The sequence below is a fragment of the Schistocerca nitens genome, chromosome 5, assembly GCF_023898315.1.
Source record: "Schistocerca nitens isolate TAMUIC-IGC-003100 chromosome 5, iqSchNite1.1, whole genome shotgun sequence".
NCBI lineage: Eukaryota > Metazoa > Arthropoda > Insecta > Orthoptera > Acrididae > Schistocerca > Schistocerca nitens.
Genome location: NC_064618.1, coordinates 730,949,594 through 730,965,712, shown reverse-complemented (window position 1 = coordinate 730,965,712; position 16,119 = coordinate 730,949,594). Strand labels below are relative to the sequence as shown.

Below are 16,119 nucleotides of genomic sequence, written 5' to 3'. Positions count from 1 at the left end.
AATGTTTACTCATTTGTTTATCAAGTTAAGGGCGGAGAACAGAAAGAAGGTATTCCACAAAGTGATAATTCCATTCCTTCATAACTGTGTACATACTGTTTTATTTTATTTTTTTGTACTTTTGTTGTTGTTTAGTTTCATTGTTTGTTTTTATTATTATTTACTCAGTCTTTTCATGTAAAACTTAAGTGGAAGGAAGCAGGTACTATTATTTTATGAGTGATGCCTCATAATTTCTTGCAAAACAAGAAAAATGTTAATGAACAAATAATTTTATTGTTTCTCAAAATATTCCCCAAATAATTTATACACTTTTGAATGCTTTTAAACAAATACTTGAAACATTATTTTCCACTTTGGTGTTGATACCTAAAAAAATACGATATTTAGTGATTTCAACAGCTTCTTGAGGTCAAGGAAATTACTGTCCATGCATTTTTTGGTTTGAAGTAAGGGAACACAAAGAAGTCATTCCATGGTTCATTAGGGAATATGGGCAATCAGATATAAACTGAATGTTTCTCTCTGTCAAGTAATCAGTCATTTGAAGTGCTGTAAGGCAGCTGCATTTATGATGATGGAGAATTATGCGATATTCTTCCTGTCATAGATTACTTATGGCAAGCAAACTGTAATACACCATTCAGCATTAATTGCTCTTCAGTTCTGTAAAGCAGTATTCACAAAATGTCCAGTGTAACCAAAGAAACACTGATCATACTTTGCTAACAAACCCCTTTTGTTGATTACAGTTAATCTTGGAATACCCAAAAAGTTGATTATTTCTTAGTTTCCGGCTCCTAATACTACAACCAAGTTTTAGTCCTCTTAACGTATTGTATGCAGATTTTGCATTTCCTTGTTGCAATTGTTTGAACATTTTCTAACACCAATTGACATGAGCCCTTTATTGAGCTTCTATCAAATTGTATGGAATTCATCAAGAACAGATCATTTCCACAGTTAAATATTCACACAGATTTGAGTATTCCAATATTGTGCAGTTTCAGTATGTGTCTCAAGATACACATCACACAGCATCAATTGATTTTTGTCGACTTCCAAGAAACTTATCCCTGACAGATGTGTGACTACAATGAGAGTTTGCAAACAAAATGTAAACAGTCTTTCCTGAAGGTGGCTGGTTACCAAAAGTTGGTTGAAGTGATTCTAGGCATTGTAGATGAGTTGAGATTATTATGAAAATCAAAAAATTCATCCAAAGAAACCCTTCATGAAAAAATATAATTTCTTTCACAACACTTTTCTTTAAATTCTCACTGGAAATAAACAACTTGCACTATTTCTGAGCTACCATTGTTAGCAAATGACAAATTCATGTCATCAAAGAAAAGCTGATCACTAATTAACACTTTTTGAGTTAAATACTAAAGATCCAGAACTCTATAGCATATAAAGATCTAATGTAGCACTGCCTCTGAAGAGGCAGAAAAGGTAGTTCCCAGCAGTTAACACTCTCAGTATTACATTATTTATAATTAAATCCCTCAGATGGGTGTCTTATCATCTTGAATGCTACATAAAACTGCATATTTGTGCCTACACTCAGATTAAAAGTTCTTGTTATTTGACAACTGTCACCTGCATTACAGCATAGCTGTACTGGTTTTCAGCTACACCTCAGTTAAGATTCAGACAACAGAGAGTGAACTGCCAAAAGGAGCAGAATACATTTTTGCTGCTAATGTCAGTAACCAGCAAATTGGTTGCAGGCATGAACCATATAGATCAAATATTTTCTCCTGGAGACACATAGTTAGCTAAAAAATAACATGAAGTATGGATCATGTGAGTAGGTGGCTTATGTACCTCAACAATACAGATAGCTGTACCATAGTTGCAACCACAACAGAAGAGTATCTGTAGACACAAAGGCAAAATGCATGACAGAAGTACATTTATACATGCCTTCTAGATCCACGGGCTATGAAAAAATGAAGGAATATATGACAACATAAAAGAAATTATTGAGTTTGTCACCAGTGACTTTCTGTCTAACTAGTCAGGTATAAGATGTTGGAACATTGTTTAGTTTGCCATTTGCTGAGCCAGACATCTACAAGTCAGCAAGAACTGGAGGCAAATGTTATCTCTGGTTTCCTAGACACCAAAAGACATGAAACTGAACTACCCCACATTAATTGACATAAAATTTGGTCAACTGTTGTAGGCAGGATTCATCCATATTCACTTAAAGCCACATCAAAGACAGACACATTGTGTGAAGCACACATTCAGTGATGTACAATTATGAGAATACCACCTGCTTGACAACTTGTTTCTCCATCTTTGGAATGAAATACAATCACTGATTCTGCTTATCATTGATCCGAAAGTTTGTTGGTTGGTTTGTGAAAGTAGTGACATAAGATGTCTATGCACAAGTCATGTAACTCGCATAAATAATGGGCCGCTGATTTGTATATGCACCAATGGCCTTGCCGCAGTGGTAATACTACTTCCCATTAGATCACCAAAATTAAGCGCTGTGGGGCTGGGCTAGCACTTGGACGGGCGACCATCTGGTCTGCCGAGTGCAGTTGATAAGTGGGGTACACTCAGCCCTTATGAGGCAAACTGAGGAGCTAGTTGATTGAGAAGTACGGCTCTGGTCTCGGAAACTGACATACAGCCGGGAGAGTGGTGTGCTGACCACATGCCCCTTCATATCCACATCCAGTGATCCTGTGGGCTGAGGATGACACAGCGGCCCGGTGGTAACGTTCGGCCTCCATGGCCTGTTCAGGAGATCTGTATACATGGTGATGGCACCCAATAGCTATCCACGTGGGTTCCGTAGGATTTACATCAGGTATGTGTGGTCACTGAGACATCAACGTGAGTTCACTAAATAGCTCCTTGAACCACTGTAGTGTGATAGTGGCTCCGAGTCATGGACTGCTATACTGTTGAAAGATGACATCGCCATTGGGGAAGATATCAGCATGAAGGGATGCAGGTGGCTTGCAGCTGCCAGTGTGTCTTCAATTACTGCCAAAGATCCCACGCAAGTGCAGGAGAATGTCTCCCATGGCATAATACTGCTCCCGTCACCTTGCGTCCATGGTGCGCTGCATGTTTTGAGCCGCCATTCACCCCAGTGAAGGCGTTCGTGCAGACAGTCATCGACTTAGTGTAGCAAAAATGTTGTTCACCCATAGAGCCGACACATTTTCATTGATCAATGGTCGAATCTTGATGGTCTGTGTATCAATTGAAATAGTAATAGACGATGTTGTTGGGTCAACATGTGAACATGCAGGGGTGCTCTCTGTGGAGCCCCATGCTCAACAATGTACAATGAATGGTGTGGTCTGAATCATTTGTGTGTTCACCAGCATTGGGCTTTTTCAGCAGAGATGCCACAGATCACATTCCGTGAAGAGTCATGGACATCCAAAAATTTAGCACCTAGTGGTAGTTTCACTGTCTTCCTACCTCTTTCTGTAAATGCTCATGGCAGTAGCATGTGAACATTCGACCAGCTTTGCTGTTTTCGAGTTACTGGTTCATAGGCCTTGCGTAATAATAATCTGTTCTTCAACAAAGTCCTTATCTTAGTGGATTTCCCCATTTGCGGCCAATATCTTCACTAAGGTGATCCCCCATTGATTCTGCTGTGCTGACACACTTTTTTCATAGTGTGTCACATGCTGCAGTGCCTTCAGGCAGCATCCAGTCTCGTGGTGGGGAGTGATCATATTGTTTTGGCTTAGCAAGGTAAATCTCAGGATTGAAATAAAAGATTTTTTGGCTGATTAACAGTAAAACCTGAAAGCAAATGCTTAGGTGAAATGCAACAACCCTCTCGTCGACTAGAGCATCTTGTAGTGTTTCTCTGGCTGGTGAATTATAACTGCTGGGAATCGAACGATGGCCTGCTTGCATGGGAGGCAAGCACATTACCACACAGCTAAGCAGGCAGACATTGAAGACAATAATACATGGACTAAAGATAAAACTAGGTAGGATTCATTTCATGACATTGGGGGCCCGTAAAGCTAGTTAGTTAGTCAGTAATAGTGACAGCACGTGCAGAGATATCAAAGATTGTTGCAGAGTGCCATGAAACCTTTGAGAGATTAGGGGAAAGCAACAGGGTAAACCTGCTGTGGGTCTTGGTCACTCAGAAATCAGTGACAATGAAGAAGCTGATAGCCTGGACAGGATAGGTGCAATGACTGCATTTAATGGACCAGAAATTGTCCTAATTATCACTAAAGTGAAGGTAAAATCAAAAGTGTGTAGCTGGGTCAGGAGGCTGTACATAGAATATTGGTCTATGGTTCAAAAACAAAAAGATGGCAAGCTAATGATGCTGAAACCATGTTTCAAGAGAAGTTCTGTAATCCTGAACTTGACCAGAAAACAGCTTAAACTCATTGTAGGACTCATGTCTGGCCATGGGGTCTTTAAGAAAGACCTACACATGATGGGTGTACAGGAAGAAATCCGTAAGTGTAGACTATGTGGTGAGGGTGGTGAGAATACACCATATCTAAAACCACTGTTGTTTTTTTCTCCCTGCATTAATCAAATCAGTGGTGACAAGTTACTATTTAGAGAACAGGTTCCTGAGAAGCAGCAGGGAGCACAGAAGTAATATTAACTGAACGTGCAATTAAAGAGTTTGAATCCCTTAAATAGGTCTTCAACTGCGCACAGCTTGCAAAAGGTGCAAATCTTTAATTGGCGTGGGCAGTAATTCTGTGACCTATGTGGGAGAACAACTAACCACTCTAAATGCTTAAGTTCAGTTGCAATTGACTAATGACAGTTCCCAGTAGCCCATACGATTCTACAGAATAGCTTTACAGGAAACACATTGGAAGGAGTTCTGCGAGTCAAGAAACAATCAACCAATAAGAAACTTGTGTAATTTCAAAATAGTGCCAGTGTTGTGAAAGTACAGTCACTATCTTCTGTCCACAAGCTAAGGTGGTGTTTCATATGGTGTCCGCATTTTCAAACAGTTCAACCATGCGCTTATTTTCTAATTAAAGTTTGATACAATAACTGTGCATATGTTGTCTTGATTTTAAAAAACAATAAAACTTTAACCTTTAAATGCATGATTTTTTAATTTCAAGATGTAAAAATTACCATGTTTAGTTTATAGTGCCTACATTACAAAAAAAAAAAAAATGAAATTTTTTTTTAAATTAAATTAACAAAGCATTATTGTTGACAGTCACTACAGACACAAAAACAGACCTAATTTCAAATCTATCGTAAAGACACTCAAATTAACTGTCTACACCATATCTACTTATGTTTTCAAAATAAAAAAGTAATTTTCAAACCCACAAATCAGTGCACAAACACCAAAATACATCTCTACTTTCCGCCAAAACACACGCGCGGCATTACGTCCACACAGCTGATTGTCGAACTGGTTCAGTTCATCCTGCCATTTACGATTGCTATGAAGAACTACTAGCAGCTTAGCAGCTGCAGTAGAGTGTATACACTTAACTACATAATGAATTTGTTACAAAATGTTTCTCTGTCTAGGATATATCAAAGAAATGATGTCTGTAGCTGATCAGCTACACTATGAATTAAAGGGTTAATTCTATATTTTTGAATATCTATACACTGGGAACTTGCAGTAGAGTCATTAGTAATACTTACATTTGCTGTAATGTATGTGTGTTATGTTAATCTTAGATTTCTATGTCATTTGACTCCTTGGTATTGATGGCATTCCAAGTAGGAATATGCTGTTAAAGGTGACACATTCTACAACCAGTGTGACTGTATGGGAAGCGAATGTGTCATTGTTAACTTACTTTGGTAAAAGTAGTAAGTTTTAAAGTTATAAACAGAGTGAATTCTTGTCAAGCTGTGTTTAGTGTGGGAAAGTGAAGAAGACATGAGTAAGCATGATTTTTACGTAACTGGTCAGCTGCTACGTAGACACAGAGAGTGGAATTGGATCCCCAGGGAACAGCAGGGGTTGTGCCCAGTGCAGGTAGGAAAATAGTTATTATTCTGAAAGAAGAAGGAAGAAAAAAAAGAAGAAAAACATAACACTATCAGGCTTTTATTGAGTGATCACTCTTCATCTTCCAATACATATGGTAGCATTCCTGAGTTGCAATGGTAATTATGGTCAGTTTAAAACCTGCGACACAAGTGGCCACTTGTGGGATCAAGCTGGGAGGGCTGCCAGAGGCAACAAATGTAAAATTTGTGTACAGGGTGTATCATAATTAATAGCAAAACCTGATATGGGTTTCCTTGCAAGGTAATTATGGATGTGTGGTTAAAAGCTGCTACTAACTTCTGTTTCAAGCATTGTCCTAATTAGTATTAATGTGTATGAAATGTAAACTTTTGTGGTTAAGTCCCTATCTAATTGCGCTTAAGTTTCCCCCAAGGCTAACCTTAATGAGAATGTGCACTCATGCCGTTAAAAGATCCATTCCGTACATTGTCTTCACATTTGGAGACAACACTACACTTTTCTCTGTAGTGAGTTACGAATTCTTTCTGAATCTACCTACTGGTGTTGTACTTTGAGGAAACAAGTATCTAATCTGACTGTAAAACCTCTCATTGTTATTTGTTGGGAAAGCCGAGTAGGTGACTTGTAGCCTCTTAGACACTACAACGAACAAGTGTATGATAGTGTTTGTGAAGCTATGAGCGGTGTCAATAAATAATACAAAATATTTTTTTCTGGGGGCAGGCTGGCTTTAGTCAAGATTCCAGCACATCTTTCCCCACTCTTTTGTCTACAAAACCCTATTTTTCAACATAATCTCCATTCAACTTGATGGTCTTATGCCATCTTACTGGGAGGGCCTGTATGCCCACATGTTACCACTCCAGTGGTCTATGTCAGAGCCAACATCTTGCTGCATCAATATCCTCCCCATCAAGGTGACAATATGCAATGAAAAACTGTCACGATCAGCCTTGTAACATGCAAGCAACTCTGCGCAGATGGTCCTTCTGTGCTCTTTATTGTCCTGTGTTACATGGTGAGAGACCCCATGGGCACACACCTGTGAGTCCTGCAACTGGTGGACAAGTGTGTCTGCACTACCAACAGAGGTGTTCAGTTGAGCAGTGTGCTGCTTGAGTTTGATCCATCAGTCACCTTGAATGAGAGTGTCCATATATTCCAACATTGCAGGAAATACAGCTGTGTGCAGCCGGCCGGCACATGGGAGACCAGACTGGTTTGCACGACCTGGTTGTGATGATGACAGACACCTTGCCCAATGACGCACTGTGCTTTTGTTCACTGCCAGATCACTGTAGACATTCTGCAAGCACCTACGAATAGCTGTGATGCTCTGGTTTCCCACGAAAAGAAATCCAATGACGGATCTCTGCTTGGAACACATCTCTTTTACAGGTGTCATTTTGAAGGCTACATGTAGCACCACCAGCTGTTGGAACTTCATGAAACTAAAGGGGCTGAAGCGGGAATTTTCCACGTTCTCCCACAACTAATTCTGTCTTTTTTCAACTGAAATTAGCCAATAAAAAAATGTGTTGCATTACTTATTAAACACCTCTCGTAACGAAGATCCCAAAGTAGATACTTTGGCAGAAAAAGTGCAACTGTTATTGCAAGAAAGCTACAAGAATTCAGATTTCTACATTATACAGTTGTCTGGTATGATAATTTGTTTAGGGTCAACCAGGTCAGCAAAACTCTCCAAAGAGTTAACTTAAATCTACAGAGCTGTGGTATAAGGTGATAAAGACGTACGTAAGGTCAACACTTCTTGAGGAACAGTTGTGCAGCATAAACAGTCAGCATAAAATTAGGTGACAATGTTTATATGGCTGCTCCATGTTTCTGGAGGAAAGTGAAATAATTTATAAATTATAAAATTAAAATTCAATTATCAAACTAAGAAAATAACAAATATTGCAATTGCCATTTAATTTGATAGGCTGAACATTCTTATTTAAGCGGTAATAATTTTATAGAGTGCACATCTTATTTAAGCTGTAACAATACTATGGGTATAATTACTTATGCTTTCACCAAAACTTTTTAAGAACTCAGGAATTACATTAAACTGAAATGAATTGTTTCTTGATGAAATATTTAGCATTGCAGAAATTTATTTCTATTACAGAGGAATGGTTACTTATTTTAAAAAAATTTCTACTCTCACTAGATTTATTTTTATAGATTCTATCAATAACCTAAGGCTTAATAACTAATGTGTGGGGGGTGGGGGCGGCATGCCTCGATATGTTGCTTGTGACCTCAGTAAAAGCATTGCATCTGAGGTTTAAATGGGCTTCACTGGACTCACATTTGGGAGGACAATGGTTCCAGCCATCCTAATTTAGGTTTTGCATGATTTCCCTAAATAACTTCAGGCAAATGCCAGGATGGTTCCTTTGAAAGAGAGTGGCCGACTTCCTTCCCCATCTTTCCCTAATCCGATGGGACCAGTGACCTTGTTGTTTGGTCCCCTGCCCCAAATCAACCAACCAACCCCTTTGTGCCTATCATGAAAGCCCTATCCTTGAGATTCCCCCCAGCAGCTTGCACAGGTGCAGCTTGTACAGTAGCTGAGTCAGACCCATTGGAAAAGTGGCCCACTTGTAATGTGGAATGACACGTACAAAACTGAGTAATACCATGTCAACCGCCAAGGGTATGGTACCAAATCAACAAGCACTGGCAACACCATTATCACATATTACCCACTAGCTGCATATAAAGATTAAGATATGAATACATGTGTCTACTTATGTATACACTTGAACTCAACTTCTGTGTAATGATTAAACAACTTCTAGCCAATTATTTAATGTCCTTGGATAATTTAGTAGGATATGGAACAATCTTGCATTGTCATCATGTAAACAGTACTGGTATAAAGTTTTTCTTTATACACCAGAAGTTGTACGCACTGTAGACCACAAGTGATACATGAACACTGAAACTATGTCAGCATTAGTTTGCTAATTGTAATTTCTGAGTAATTCACATAATAATTAAAGACATTGTTACAAACAGTAATTCAGTTTAATTTTGTATGCAAATTGAGATGTATTAAAAACATTATTATGGCAAGAGATGCTTTGTGACATACTGTAATTCATCTCGTGTAAATTTGGAAATGTCTTGGTATTAATTGCACAGATTTGATTGTCTGTCTTGGATTCCAAAGTTACAAGTTTCTCTTCGAAATTCTTTTTACTTGGTATTTCAGATTTTAGTGTTTGACAGGATGAAAGAACATTTTACCCCGTAATTTTTTCAAATAATGTTGACAAAACCATTTTCTTTTGTACTTCCGATATATTAACGGAACTAAAGAGTTTACAATCAACTTGCACTCCATAAAACTTGGTCCATCATTGACTTCCTTGTAGTCACTGCAATGTCATTTAAATAATATTATATTAACGTCATTTAAATAATATTACTATTACCGAGAAATGAACTTACATTATTGTAAATATAATTGTGAAAAAATTACAACAGAAAATTAAATATTTTGCAAAATTTACACATGATGTGAACTATAGTATGTCACTAACAATGTATGTGTGTAATACCAATAGGAAACTCATTGAATTACAAGAGACTTTTCCAGTAATGGGAGTAATGTGTGGGCTGATGTATCCATTAAAAGATTTTCTGGAGATGCCTGTTAATTTTGTGCAATACTGTCATAATAATGTTGTTTTTGGTGTGACTAATATGTTTAAAGAAGTTTGTGGGTGAAGAAGTTTTTGGATAGGTAAGCACTGCCATGGCCGAATCAGTACACTAATTTAGGCATCTTATGTTGAATTTGAAAAAGTTTTCTAAACAAATTCTGGTCAGACTCAGTCCAAGCTAGGATTAAAAGTGAATTTTCAAGCAGACCAAATTATATACAGGGAAGTGGGAGAGAGAAAGAATTTTGTGTAAAACTACTCAGAGGAATAATCCATTTAGATAGACCTTTCGATGAATTAATGTAAATAGAGGCATTAAAAAGAAGATTACAATGGAAGGTACACTGGGGTTTACAGTAGTTTATGAGCATGATGATTCTATTGAGCAGTTTCTAAAATATGTGGAGAAATTAGACAGAGCATGGAGAAGAACAAGGGAGAATTTTATCAGGGTGGTTATTATGGTCTTTAGCACGGGGGATGAAATCAAATTTCTAAAATATGTGGAGAAAGAGCCAGAGCATGGAGAGGAACAAGGGAGAATTTTATGAGGGAGGTTATTATGGTCTTTGGCATGGGGGATGGAATCAAAGTTACAATGGGGGAAATCATGAGAGAAACGATGTAGGCAATGTGAAATGATTAGCAAGGAGGAGGTAGCAGGAGAGATTCTGAGTGGGATGATGGAAACAGGAATAGAAACAGAATATTTGAAAACAGGAATAAGCCATGGGAAAAGAATAATAGGCCACATGACAACAGATGACAAGATATTGGGGGAAACTTTCAGGAAAACTGCGGGTTATTCCATTGGAAGCCTGTCACTTTTGGAGTGAGAAATATTAATCAACATTTGGCCAACAACTACAGAAAAACACCTGCAAAGGAATTTAAGGAGAAGTGTACCAGATGGATAAATGGTATTTTATGGGGAATTTTAGAATGGAATCTTATCAATGTGTGTAAGGACAAAAAGATTAAAGACACTTGCAGCAATGAAGGGGAACTGGATGCAGAAGTACTCACAATTTTTTCAGTCAATCAGATAATAAAAATTTCAAGAGAGAGGAGGTGTCAGATAATAATTTTCATGAACATGGAACCATTTTATGAGTAATGAAAGGGGGCAAACAAAAAATGAAACTGCTATTTCTGATACTAAAGGTGGAGTGTCTGATAATCATGCACTGGGGAGGCAAAATGAGATTATTTCAGTTAATTGTGATGGAAGTGGTGAAGAGCTTGTGGCGACTATCAACAGCCACGCCATTGACAGCCATCCATTTTTTGAGCTAGCTTCTTTGACTCTAACTTAGTTGATGGTCACATCGCTTAGTTGTATGTGCTTCCTGTTATTCTGTCCTGAATTATCTGTGATAATAATATACTTCAGTCATAAGTGTGGAGTCATTCTATCCTCCACTGGGTGTAGTGTGTGAATACAGACGGTGTTGACCCCTTTTCCCATTGATTTCACTATTTCACCATTCCGCACCGTTTCTGTTTGTGAGCCATCAACATAAACAAACAAAGGACTTGTTTAATACCAATGTTCCATTGATGCCATTTGCACTGGATAGAAAGCATGTGACACAGCTGTGATCCTCTGCGCAAATGCAGACACAAAAACATCTTGTCTTGCCGCCGAACACACCATAGCATGAAATTAACTCTTGTGAGACATTGCCACTATGGTGGGAATGCCATGCATGCTGAAGACTCCGGATGCAACTTTCTCCATCTACTACAAATCTGCATTTACTTTACGACAAGTACTTGCACCAATCAAACATGAACATTACTCACTCCCAACATTCCAGCTGTCCTTTGAGCCATGTTTTCTGCAAGAACCATGTCGTGGCATCCACAATAAGGATGCTAAATTTGTGTGTCTCATCAGCCACTTGCATGAACATACCAAGCCAAAAGAGGAAATATTTCGTCTGGTGGAGGAGCTGGTATCAGTGTAAATTTCTGACTAGGATGCTGACACAGTTTTGAAGTTTCAGGTATATTTTGATGGTATATTGTGTACAATCAATATCTGAAACAAAATTTGGACAAGGAAAAGAATAAACAAGGATGAACAACTATTTGGACAAAATATGACTCAAATTTCAATCATGAATAGACAAACTAGAACATCATACAGCTGAGCCATCAGAACATCATCATTTGCAACAAGGTGAAGAAATTTTTTTTTAGGATTGAAGTTTAATTTTTTGATTTTATTTTGAGTAATAATTCTGATTTAGTTAAAGATCTAGGAATTATTGGTGTGGTAAATGTAGAAATTTTCAATTAAAGAAGGGAGGGGGAGGAGGAATAAGTAGATTTATATTGGAACAATGACAATATTAATGAGCATAATTTGTTAAATTGTGGTTTATTCATCTCATGATGTACATCTGCAATCCATTTGGTTTGCATACAGGAGGTAAGTCAAAAATTTATTATACAGTTACAATGATTTCACCAATAATGAATGGCACTAAAATACATAATAACACTATAATCATATTTCGTGGAATATATAACGTACTGTATCCAGCTCAAATTTCCAGTTCGTCCTGCATGAATTCATCCACTGAGTAATAATATTTCAGTGTCAGTCCCTCATTCAACTTTCTTTAAGTGGACCTAAATTCATTTGCATTAACTTGTTCTCTTTTAATTTACTACAAATTTTCATCCCTATGTACGACATTCCTGGGCACACAGTTTGAGGCACATTTGGAAATTTTTTCGAACAGTAATTTTCAACTAAGGCAGAAGTATCATCTGCAAACAGAACTGATGGGGAGCTAATATTTAATAGTAAATCATTAACACAGAAGATAAATAAGACTGAGCCTAACATGGAGCCTTGTGGAACAGCCTGAGATGTTTTTTCCCAATCAGAAGAATAATTTGTGCCATTTAAAGAGATGTAAATCTTTGCTTTCTGTTTGATAAGTAAGATCTAAGCCACTGTAGGCCACTGCCATTAATGCTGTACTTTTCAAGTTTGTAAATAAGCAATGCATGGTTTATGAAATCAAACGCCTTTCTGATGTCGCAGAAAATTCCTGCCACCTTATTGCTCTTATGTAATGATGTACTTATTTTCTCAGTGAAACTGTTCACTGCATCTATGGTGTTTTTCCCATGTTGAAAACCTAATTGATTATTTAGAATAATAGAATATCTGGCAATGAAGTTTTGGACATGGGCAACACCAAGTTTTTCAGATATTTGAGATATGAGTGGGAGAAATGAGACAGGACAATAATTTCCGATGATATTTCTTGAACCACAGTAATGTAGAGTCTGAGGAGGAGGCAGTAGATCATGAAGTTAGCAGTGTCTGTATACCTTTGCTTGGGTTTGCTGAGAGAGAAGGCATGAACAGTAGCAGTAGCAATAGTTTGTTTGAAAGACTTGCAAATTTAATAAAAGAAACTTCAGAAAAACAGAGTAAACAAGTTAATGAAAGGTTTGATAAGCTATAAAAATATGTCAAGAGGCAAGGAAAACCACTGCTGGTAGAGAAAAAAGACTTAACTAAAACTAAAATCAAAGTAAGACCAACACTACAAAAAAACAGAAAATCTTGAGAATAATATACTTAGTCTAAACGAAGTTTTCAAAAATGATCATCACAAATTTAGTAACAGGTTTGAGGCAAACCAAAGGGTTAAAAACAACTATAGTCAATTAAATCGAAAGTAATGATAAGCAAATCAAGACACTACATTTAATAGACAAAAACGAACCCCAAACTGTAAATAAAAAGGTAGATGAAACATCTAAAATTATCAATGATGATCTTTCTGAAATTAAAAAATGATGTTAATGCATGTTTTAGTAATATTTCAATTGGAAAATAAGCGAGCTTGAAGAGAGGACTGTAGCTAGAATTTTTTACTGTAATAACAATAAAAATTGGAGTTATATTAATATCAAAAATTCTCCAGATGATAATAAAATCCATTCTGTAGATTTCCTTTGTCAATGCAAAGATAATTTTTCCACCAGTATGTCAGATAACTCGAAAATCAAATTTGTAAAAATGCTTTTAGATAATGAGGCCCTATCATGGTAAATAAGATTATAAATCCAAACATGAGTTTGCAGAATTTGAAAGATGTTTCATGAACAAATTTTGGTCAGAAACTAAGAAATCTAGAACAAAGTCAGAGTTTTTAAATGGACCTTGTTTTAAAGACGGTAGTGGCAAAATGAAAACCTTTTGTGAACATCAGATTAAAACATTAGTCCACTTTGAAAAACCATAAGATGAAATGGTTCAGATTGACACCTTTAAAATGGTGATTACCACATGAAGTTAAATAGGGATTAGTCTATGGACCACATGACTCAGTAAAAGAATTTTTAAGATACATAGAAAAAACTGGGTATGGCTTCGGGGAAAAATAACACACATAGGGAGAGACAGGGAAAATGAGTTTCTTAGGAATGGAGTGATCATGGAGATGGAGATAGGAGGAGGGATAACAGAAACAATTATAAGATAATTATAATATTAACTGACGGGATAGCCACTGAAATGATAGACATAGTGATGAAGAGGGACGTCATGAACAAATAAATAGGCAATGGGCAAATAATAATGATGGGAGTTGTGGTAATAGGAACTTTGAAAATTGAAGGAGATATCAGGAAACCTAAGACGTGCCTCATGAGCAGTCTGTCAGTATGAGGCAAGGAATGATAGACACCAAAATCAGGCCAATAGTAATTTTAGAAGAGGGAGAGGTAATTATTATAAGACAAATCAGAGTGGAGACACCAGTAGGTCACATGCAATGAATAGAATAGAATTTACTATAGTATTTTGAGAGGATATTCTAGGAGAGATGAAAAATGAAAAAAAGCAAGAAAGAACTTGAAACTTCCTGGCAGATTAAAACTGTGTGCCCGACCGAGACTCGAACTCAGAACCTTTGGTACTGGCAGAAGTAAGGCTGTGAGTACCGGGCGTGAGTCGTGCTTCGGTAGCTCAGTTGGTAGAGCACTTGCCCGCGAAAGGCAAAGGTCCCGAGTTCGAGTCTCGGTCGGGCGCACAGTTTTAATCTGCCAGGAAGTTTCATATCAGCGCACACTCCGCTGCAGAGTGAAAATCTCTTTCTTCAAGAAAGAACTTGACAATATTAGAGAAGGAAAGTTGCTACTCACCATATAGCGGATGTGCTGAGTTGTGATAGACCAGGCCTCAACCTTCATTAGTCACTGTCCTCACCCATCCAGCCCCCTCCCTGTTCCCATTCCAGTACTACACAGCTGTCATTTCACCACCACACCCAGTCTTTTAATTTCTTTTTATTTCTCTTATTTCTGCTACTTCCCCCCCCCCTCCCCCGCCCCTCTCCCCACCTTCTCTCCTGCCCTCCATTTAAACTGCAGCACTTCACTGTCTGCCACCCCCACCATACTATCACTCTCTCTCCCTGCCCCAGCCTCCTCCTTACCACCACCTAGTTGCCACTCTCGTCATGAACTGGTGCTGCTGATCACAGTGTGGTTTCAGTTGCCTGAGACTACGAACTTGTATGCGAGTTGCGTTTACGTGAGTGTGTTTGTGCATGTGTGTGTATGTGCGTCTATTGTTGACAAAGGCCTTAATGTCTGAAAAATTATAATTGGGTCAATCTTTTTGCTGTGCCTATCTTGAGTCAGCATCTCTGCTATATGGTGAGTAACAACTTTCCTTCTCTAATATTGTTACATTCCTTCCTGGATTTTCCATTGCTTGATTTGAAGAAAGAACCTGAAGTAGATCTTAACATGATATTTTAACAAATTTGTCTGATGACTCAGGTACCAGTAAATGAAGTTGTGCTGTTGATAAGTCTTTTTGTTGTGCCTATCTGCGACTCACCACTATATGGTGAGTAGCAACTATCCTTTCCACAATATTGATAATGTGAATTATGATGAACATTGTAGTGTGGGATTAATGAATAATTCTGATGCAGAGGTGCTGAGGTTGAATGTGTAGACGCAAAGAATCATGTACTTAGGAGGAGAGAAGAGAATGTAAGGAGATGCTTAAACGATGATGCTATCAATGATGATTTGAGTACTGGTGATGATGATGATGTATTTGCTGATGACTTTTCTGATGATAATGATGATGCTTTGCTATTGATGAGATAGATGGAATGATTTATGTGGAGACTAAAGATTATAGTTCAATGCAGATTGAAGTTATTACTGTTATTGTAGGTTTAGAGGATGATTCTATGTTAGGTAGGGAAGTACATGATAAACTGCTCTTGCCAATTGATGTCAGTATGATTGTGTCCACTTGTTATGATGATAGAAAGAAAAAATATTTAACTAGTATTTAAATATTAAAGATAGCTTGTGATACTATCATAATGTTGGCAATAGTAATAAAATGCATTAAACTTGAAGGAAAATTTGTCAAAATAGGCACTCAGA

At 37.5% G+C, this 16,119-nt stretch overlaps 1 non-coding gene across 1 annotated transcript; it reads left to right on the top strand.

Moving 5' to 3' along the window:
- Positions 1-14,663: 14,663 nt before the first annotated feature.
- Trnas-cga (transfer RNA serine (anticodon CGA)) lies at positions 14,664-14,738 on the top strand. Its single transcript has one exon. It is a non-coding gene; the product is annotated as a tRNA-Ser (tRNA).
- The last annotated feature ends 1,381 nt before the right edge of the window (positions 14,739-16,119 follow it).